The 9,795-nt window shown below is 35.1% G+C and overlaps 1 protein-coding gene across 6 annotated transcripts in view; it reads right to left on the bottom strand.

The window, feature by feature from the left end:
* The window catches only part of LOC117176233 (ZZ-type zinc finger-containing protein 3), a 40,501-nt gene that overhangs the window by 16,459 nt on the left and 14,247 nt on the right, over positions 1-9,795 (bottom strand). The gene's annotated exons all lie outside the window — the stretch shown is intronic.

Below are 9,795 nucleotides of genomic sequence, written 5' to 3'. Positions count from 1 at the left end.
TTGTATACTTACAATTTGACAGGTTGCTTATTGGTTTAAAGGTTATTTTTCAGAAGGAGCGTGAATAAATAAGAAAAAGATTGTTTGCCCTACCGATAGAAATCTCCGAGTTTTCTCCAGCGAAATAGTCTGGCCCATTTGAGACTATATGCAGAGTCATGAATTTTCTCATTATACTTATTTATATGCTAATATACCATTTTCTAGTTAGGTAAAAAATATTGTCTTTTTTGGCGTATTCATTCCATTTACGAGAAACGTCGTATTAATTCCAATTTTAAGCATTTAAAAAAAAGTTAGATATCTGAAATCATCGAAACCCGTAGATTTCGAATTATTATGTTTTAGGCTGTTAACTATGAAATTTAAAAAAATTTACTTCTAAATTTTAATCCGAAAGCTTAGCAAAGGACCCTTGACTGTCGGCTACTCTATTGATATAGTCCCTCTGCTTGTTATATATGATCGAATTCTCATTTCAATTTCAGACTCTCTGCTTTTTAATTATGATCGTATTTCTATTTCAATTTCGGAAAGGACATTTTAAAGCCTTTACAACATTTAAAAGAACTACCTGGACCTTTGAATATGGGCAGTATACATTTCATCGCGGTGTACCTGCTCGTCTTACCCTCTCCTCTCGACTTCTCCTCACGTCCCTAACTTGTCGAGATTGTTGTGTCGGGCTTTGTCAGCGGGATGGGGGAGGGGGGGGGGGGGGGGGGGGGGGGGGGGGGGGTTCGTCCTAATGAAGCATAAAATGCCATACATAAAAATTTTATAGTTTTGCAATCAGCAAATTAAAAATATTATATACAGAAACTATGTTTTTTTGCAATTCCAACGAAATGTAACTTGCAATTAAAATATTGAAATTAGACTAAGTTATGGCAGATATTAGTTTGTTTTGACCCTGACTAGATAGCATTATGGAATTTTCCGTAAAATAGTTGAATGCATCAGTTAATTTGGTAGAAAATTCGCCTGTTGACAATTTAAGGCCTTGTGACAAGTAAAACAGTTGACCAAGTTAGCCCTTCGATTAACATTTTTTCACCCATATTGAAAAATAAAAGTTTAAATAACGCGGAAATTTTTTTGGGGAAATGTTAAGCAATATTAAAGGATCGTTTGTGGTCTTGCAAAGAGTTGGAAGATGTAAGTTTATTTATGCAAATAATGATTATCGACGGACACATTTCGGTTTTACAGTTGAAGATTGACTTTTAACTTTCTCTGACGGTAATCATGGAATCTGTTTTACCCACAGACCCCTAGATACCAGACTGATACGTATGTCAGACCAAATATGTTTATTTGCATTTCATGAGCAAACATTAGTATTTGCATTATTTGTGCATAATGTTCATGAGCGATTTTTGTTGTTTGGCCCCATTTTGATAAATATAAACCTCCAAACTAGCCCATTGACAACATTGCAAATTGCTTGCAGGGCTTGATGACAGCACGGTCGGTATTTCTCCAAAATAGTAATTAAAAAAAAAAACTTTTCACTATTCTAATTATTTAGGACGAGAGACACATTCTTGCATGCCTTCTATTTATCGTGCCAAATTTTTAACACGATATCTCTTTTCGCGTGGACGTAAGTTGGTAAAGAAAACTCCCACTGGTATTTTCTTTTTAAAAAAAATTGTCTCAAAATTTCCACCGGAACAACACATAGACATGGACTTTATTACCTCCTCTTTGATTTCCCAAACTTCCATAGCGATACCTCATTTCGTTGAGACGTAAGTTGGGAAAGAAAAATTGAAGACCAGGTTTGGTCACGTGATTCTCTCGTCACATGGCCTTAATAGAATATATGGATACTCCAGAGAGTTTCTTGGCAGCCCCTGGTATTCTTTAGGCAATTACTCATCCGGTGGAAGTAATGCTCTTATATTTTCCATATTATAATCTACTATAATAAGTATATTGATTTTAATTCTATTCCCTGGAAAGTGAAGTTTAATTTCCTTTTAATAAATTGCCCTTGTGTTTAATACACTAGTGTGGCCCTTATTTTTCAAAATGCTTTTTTTCACCCCCTAGTTCTGTTCGATTGCCGAAGAATCAATCATGATTTTTAATATTATAAAATTATTGTGTATGTCTATATGTGTATGTGTATAATAAATAAATTATATTGTGTACTGTTTTGTTATGGATTCGTTTTTCTGGTTTAAAAATTCAAGTACTTGATTTCAACTATAATATTCTTCTAGGCAGTTGGGTAGAAATCCATATATTCTATTAAATTGTCAACAGGCGAATTTTGTACCAAATGAACTGATGCATTTTCAACTATTCTACGGAGAATTCTATAATGCTATCTAGTCAGGGTCAAAGCAAACAAATATCTGCCATAACTTAGTCTAATTTCAATATTTTAATTGCATGTTACATATCGTTGGAATCGCAAAAAAACATAGATTCCGAATAGAAAATTTTTAATTTGCTGATTGCAAAACTAAAAGATTTTTATGAATGGCATTTTATGCTTGAAGAGAAGTCGAGTGGAGAGGGTAAGACGAGCAGGTACACCGCGATGAAATGAAAATCGCCCTTGAATATATCTACCTGAGTGCCTGCGAAGAATTTCTCTGAGCTTCTCTGACCCTAGAGAATCATTAGAATATACTCAGAGATATCTTTCGGTAGGGTGTAGACAAATGAAAAATAGAAATGTTCACTGAAAAGCGATTGAAGAATAGATTGTTTATTTATGCAAATGAAGCGAAGTGAAGATTTTAATTGACTGAATTTGACGACTTTGCATCCGTACATATTGAAGGCATTGTTTGAAAAAAATGTGTTTATGTTTAAATTTCATGAATATTATTTATTTTCTTAGAAGGAATGTACATTTTTTCCTGGAATTATACGGAAAATAATTGTTCTTTATAATTACACGTTTAAGGATGAAAAATTGTAAGGTTATCAGTGTATAAATAAAAGTTGAAAGGTGCTCATTGTTTTCGAGATTACAAGTACTGTTATTGTCTTTGACAGTTATGCATGGGTAACTTGTGGCTTTGAAAGTAAATAGTCTTACATAAACTGCCGGTGCCAACAACGGAACAATCTTGCCGGTGCCGATAACATTGCTCGTTGTCGGCTTTTTTCCGCCGGATGTGAAGGTCCGAAAAGCGTGTAGTGATGTATCTTTCATTCACTGCTTATGAATATGGTCATGAACATTGGAGAAAACAAATTTTTTGAAGTCAAATATTCAAAAAAACTACGTTACAAACCTACTGATACTGGTGTATTTCGATGCATTCATTATGAATAATGGACATGGAACTAGCATAGCGAGAAAAGAGCGACATGCGTGCGAGGCGAGGCGCAGCGAGGAAGGTTAGGCTATAGAAGCGAGGGGATTATATAGTTATAAGGTGTGGATGGATCTTAATTTTTAAGAGATAGTTGTAAGAAAATTCTGTAAAAAAATGGAAATGTAAGCATGTCAATTTTTTAAGGTCAGCAGGCCAAACAATAAACGTTTATCTATGTTAAATTTTCAAACTGTAGGTATTTTGCGAAGTTATGCAGTATCGGTAGTCGTAAAAAGAATATTTAAAGCACGCGGAAGGTATTGTCTGGCAATAGAGTAAGACATTGAAACTTAAAAGTTATTTTGTTAATCTTTGGCTTTTGACGCTATCAATGGAACATTATATGTATATTAGGGTGGTCCAAAAAACGCTTCTTGAGCTGCACGGGAAAATTATGAATTAAAAAAAAAATTGAACTCATGTTCCAGGGTTTCATGGAAACGTGCGAAATTTTGTAGGGATTGAAGAGGAGTATCTATGACAAAAAACTATACTAATAACTTTTATTTCCAACCGATCTTCATAATCCCCGCAGCACCCCAAATATGACCGTAAAATCAAAAAACTACATTTTTACGTATTATTTTAACTTTCTAGCAACTTCCCTCGTTTTTTTCATACAAATATTTACTGATGGACAATTTTAATATTTACAATGACTTTTTAAACAATTTCGAATTGTTTTAACAAATGTAGATTATTTCAGCAATTATTTATTTTCAAAAAATGTAAAAAAAAAATTGTATTTTCTAATTGAAATGTAATTGTTTATCATTGTTTAGAGTATTAAATTTTTCCAAAAACATTATGTATTCATTTAAGCATTTATTTATTGTTTATTTTCACAATTTCGAAAAATCGAGCCACAGATATCAGCTTTCATTTGAAATTAAAAAGTATTAAAAGTATTTGTTCTATTTTATTTATTTTTTTAGTTATCGAAAACTAACTGCTTAAACCAATAAAAATTGTTTAAAGAAATAGAAATTTCTTAAACATTACAAGAAATATATCAAAATTAAGTAGTAATCCAACAAAAAGTATCAAAAGGTTAACAATTTTTAAAAAGGTGGACACCTCTCAGTCTGAATTTTTCGAAATTTTGAAAATAAATAATACATCATAATTTAAACAATTATTAAAATTATTAAATAATTAAGACGTACACTTATTTAAAAATGGTTTTCTGTTGCATTGATGGGCGTGCATCCACAAGCTACGTTAGAAAAAAAAGGAGATAGGCTTGAGAAACGTCACTTTGTTTGCTCCAGCAGACTCATTTGGATGGTTTTGGACACCAAATGTCATGTGTTCCATTTTAAATATGCCAAATCGAAGAAATTTCGAATGTAAATTATTAAAAGTTCCATCAAAGTGCTGCTGTCTTTGTTTTTGTTTGTCAGTTGCCATGGCGACACAACTGCCGTATTGTGAAAGTTCAAGGGTTTCTCAATTTTCCGCAAGAGACGCTACGAGCGATGCAAACTAACTAAATCCGAATCCACGCGTCCAAATTTTCCGAGAGCGGAGTCTCCTTATACTACTTCCTGGAAAAGACTATGGTGTACATTTTTAAGTTTAAAAAAAAGGAAGAAGCAAAACAAGTTTTTAAGATAATTAAGGAGAAACATACTTTTGTTCATATTAATCATATTAATCACATATTAATCAACTTTTACAAACTTTTCATGCATATCATCCCAGAATCCAGTTTACTATCGAAATCGAAGAGCTTGATAGACTCAATTTTTTGAAAGTTACTATCATTCAAGAAAATAATAAACTTCTTACAAACTGGTGCCGTAATGATACTAATTCAGGCAGATATGTAAATTTCAATTCTAATATTGCAATCAAAGACAAAATATCTGTGATGTATGGTCTTACTGATAGGGCTATTAAATTATCAGATCCTAAGTTTAGAAACGACAATATTCTTAAAGGTAAAGAAATTTTAAAAGATAATGATTTTCCAACTAAATTCATAAACAAATACATTAATAGACGGAAAGAAAAGATTGACAATATAAGTACACTGTCAAAGTTCAAAATTCACAAACGTTCGAATAAAAAAAAAGTTGTCATTTTGCCTTTCGCTAATGCACTCTCCAGAATTTTCAAAATTTTTTAAAAAGAATATGACATCAAAGTAGTATTTACATACCAAAAAGACTTGTATAAATGTTTTTCCATTAACAAAGATATTACTCCTCCTAATAAAAAAAAACACACGTAATATATACCATTCCGTGCGAATGTGATTAAGTTTACATAGGACAAACCAAACGATACATAGAAACTAGGATCAAAGGAAATAAAAACGATTTAAAAAAATGCAAGAGGTACTGCATTAGTTGATCACTCACATGTTCATGGAGGAACTTTAAAGAAATGATTTATTATTGTCAAGAATACAAACTCTGTAAACAAAAGATCCGATGTTGAATTTTTAAGTAAAATATACCACAGTCTTATTTTATCGACAAACAAGTGTTAATTAAAAAAAATATACAAATGTGCAAATACCTCTCAAGTTTTAAAAATAGCCGCTATTGGCCTTCTGTGCTCAGGCTTAGAAAGCTAGAATATAGTCACGCGTTGTGACGTAAAATGTCATTCTCCTGAAATAGCGAACAACACTGTCTGTTGGCCCACGATTTTACCATAAAATTTTGTTTACAATGTTGACGCAAAAACAGGTGAACAAAAGTATGTTTTTCCTTAATTATCTTAAGAATTTTTATTCCTTCTTCCTTTTTTTAACCTAAAAATGTACACCATAGTCTTTTCTGAAACGTAACTATCACGTCGGTAAGTTTATAGGTTATGTTCTATATTTTTCAATATCTACCATTACTTATAAATATAATTTAGTTATATAAAAACACCGTTCTATTTTTTTTAGATTTTTAAAAGATATACAGAAAATGTAACTTGAAGAGTCTCCACGCTGTGGAGCAAAAGCTTGTTTTATAAATAAACTTGAAAAGATCAGTAGATCGAAAAACAAACTTCTTCATATATATACTCAGAGATTTCCATCGGTAGGGCCACATTGTCAAATTGTAATTATACACACACAACCTTAACATTCGTGACCCTCCACACTTATCATTAGTAAAAAAAACTATTTTCGGAATTTTTTTCAGGAAAAAAATGTACATTAATTCTTATAAAATTATTAATGTTCATGGTGTTCCAACATAAACACATAATTATTTCTCTACTTCTTCACAATTCAGAAATTCAACAATTATTCTTCAACTACTCTTAAGTCAGAAAGTTGCAAGAAACATTTAATTCGGCGTCACGCCGCCAATTGAACACTTCTGGCTTCATTCTCTAGCTTTTTGATACACGCACGACCATCTTTCGAACATATTTTACCACTGTGCACAAACTATACCTCTTTATGTGAAAAAATTTATTTAATTATTATTTTATTATGATTCTAACAATTATTTTAATAAATCTGCAACAAAAATTATTTTTAAGTAGAATATATACAGTTCGAATTGTAACCGCCAAGTTTCACTCATCAGAACGTATTAAATTGTCATCAAATTTTGATACGATTTAATATCATTGGTTTTATGAACATAATACTTTCACAAAAGCAATTCAATTGACTTCATTTAACGAATTTTGTGTCCACAATTAATTACTATTCATCTGCTCGAAAATTATAGTCGGCAGATAGCAGATAATATAAATAGCTTCAAGGAGTTATGTGATGCCCCCATAACACCTGATAAAGAATGCCCACCCATCACTACCGAGGTGAAAAAAGTATTTAGAGGTATAAACAACTATTCCGCTCCGGGACCAGATAGTATCAAGACCTTCTGGTGGAAGAGGTTTGCTTCAACCCATCAGCATTTGGCCAATATTTTCACCTCATATTTAAAGTCGGAAGAGCCAATTCCGGAGTGGTTGGTTGAAGGGTCCACAGTACTTCTGCCGAAAATGGGCGACTGAGCTGACCTGAAGAATTACAGGCAACATACTACCAACATGACCTAACGATGGCCTGGATTGATTACTGGAAAGCTTTCGGTTCGACCTCCCGTAGACTTATAGTATCATCTGTCCTTTGGAAAGCTTAAAGGTTCATCCGCAAATCGTGAGGCCCATAGACGGATTGAAGCCACTTTGGAGAACCAGATTTACTATCTCATCTCGAAAAAATCGTGTGACAACTAACAAGGCAACCTTTCAGAGAGATGTCTTTCAGGGCGACACCATGAGCCAACTTCTCTTTTGCCTCTCATTATTGCCACTTTATCTAGCACTTCGCCATTCCGAAGGGGTACTTTTGCGGCCAACCTTTAAATCGGAAGTACAAGGTCATTAATATATTTTACATGGATGACCTTAAGATCTATATTAAAAACAAAAAGCTACAACATATAGCTCTAGGGATTGTCGAACGATACACTAAGAAAATAGGAAAGTAATTGGAGTTAGACAAATGCGCCAGGGTTTATTTGAAGCGAGCAAAACTTAATGGCATCCCTGAAGACTGTGAACTCGTCGATAGAAGCGCTATACGACACCTTTGCGCTGGAGAGACTTATACATACTTGGGCGTGCTACAGAGCCGCATTCAGGATGTGACATATATAAATGATACTCTGCGAAGCAGATACAAGCGTCTCGTCCGGCAGATTTGGTCTTCCGAACTGTCGACGAGGAACAAAGTATCCGCAACGAACATGCTTGCCGTCCCGGTAGTACTCTATTCATTTGGAGTGGTTCCACGGATGAAGAACGAGCTCAGATCCCTTGATATCGGGACACGAAATGTTATGCACATGAACAAAAGCATGCATCTTAAGTCTTCTGTTTCGCGACTCTACATCTCACGCCGTCAGGGTGGTCGCGGAATTTTTAATGTCTTTACAACAGGATTATTCTGGGTACAGAACACAGAGTCGCAGATGGACGAGACCCTCTTCTTAAAATTGTCAGAAAGCACGAAGAAGTGGGCAAAGAAGCGTTTCTGTACAAAGCAACGAAAAAAGTTGCTGAAACACTCGGACTTAACTTCAGTATTAGGGGTGAGCAAAATGCATCAAATCTTGTCTATCTAGAGTAGTCACTCCTGAAAGCCCGGATTAAAAAAAGCACAAGAGAGAAACTTTCGTGAACAGCTCCTCAATAAACGGATGCACGGCATCTTCCACAAAAATGTGGAGGATCAGTCAATGTCGTGTGAGCTAACTTTTGCTTTCCTTAAATCATCCGGATTGAATTCTGGAGCGGAGGGTTTCATTTTGCAATGTCACCCCGAGCATCTAGCACACATACTATCTAGTGGCCCAACTCATGCGGGAACGACCTACATCCAAAGGCACAATGTGGCACTAAGAGTACTTTATTACCATCTCTGTCACTCTTACGGCATTAACCTTAATATCGATCTCCTAAATGCTCCTACGGAAATAGAGTCAATTGTCGAGACTGACAAGTATCTCCTATACTAGAACTTAATATTTTCGACAATTATTTCTGTGGCTCACTCGAGGCCTGACATAGTTCTTTTTGACTTCGAGATGCGAACCATGTTCGTTATCGAATTTTCGGCACCAGCTGACAAAAACATCATAGCCAAGGAGGATGAAAAGAAAGAAAGGTATAGAGACCTTATAAGAGAGTTGTGACGATTGTACCCGGAATATCCTGTTAAATTAATCGTCCTTATCTTCGGCGCTCTTGGAGGTGCTAAGCTTTCACTGGTTAATAGCCTGAAAAGCATCCCTGCATGTCGTCCTTGGGTCGCTCCTGTCCTCAGGTTGCACGAGACTTTTGCCGGATCGTCGTATTGATTCCGTTGCAAACTGTAACCAACTAACTCAGGTTGTGAGACGTGGTTATGGCTGAAATTGTACCAAGATCTCGCTGGGATCGGGTGCAGTTTTTCAGACCAGCACCCGCTACCGGCGAAATCCTGTTGTCTTATGGCAAACTTTAAAGTATTTATATAATTAAAAATTTGTCATAAGGACGACCGCAGGATTTCGCCGGGAGCGGGTGCTAATCTGAAAAATTGCACCCGCTTACAGCGAAATCGCGGTAAAATTTCAGCCATAACCACGTCTCACAACCGTGATATAGGTGGTTACAGTCTGTAAAGGAATCAATACGACGATCCAGCAAAAGCCTCGCGCACCCTAAGAACACGGAGTGACCCAAGGACAACCGCCTTCTGCATTTTTCCCGCAAATGTTCTAGCATATTGTTGACACGCAGGGATGCTTTTTAGGCTATTAGCAAGGGAAATCTTGGCACCTCCAAGAGCGCCGACGATAAGGACGATCAGTTTAACAGAATGTTCCGGGTACAATCATTGCAACTCCCTTATAAGGTCTCGATACCTCTCTTTCTTTTCATTCTCCTTGGCTATGATGTTTTTGTCAGCTGGTGCCGAAAATGCGATAACGAACATGGT

Source organism: Belonocnema kinseyi, chromosome 7, assembly GCF_010883055.1.
Source record: "Belonocnema kinseyi isolate 2016_QV_RU_SX_M_011 chromosome 7, B_treatae_v1, whole genome shotgun sequence".
NCBI lineage: Eukaryota > Metazoa > Arthropoda > Insecta > Hymenoptera > Cynipidae > Belonocnema > Belonocnema kinseyi.
The sequence above is the reverse complement of the archived record's forward strand: the minus strand, read 5'-3'. Positions and strand labels throughout refer to the sequence as shown.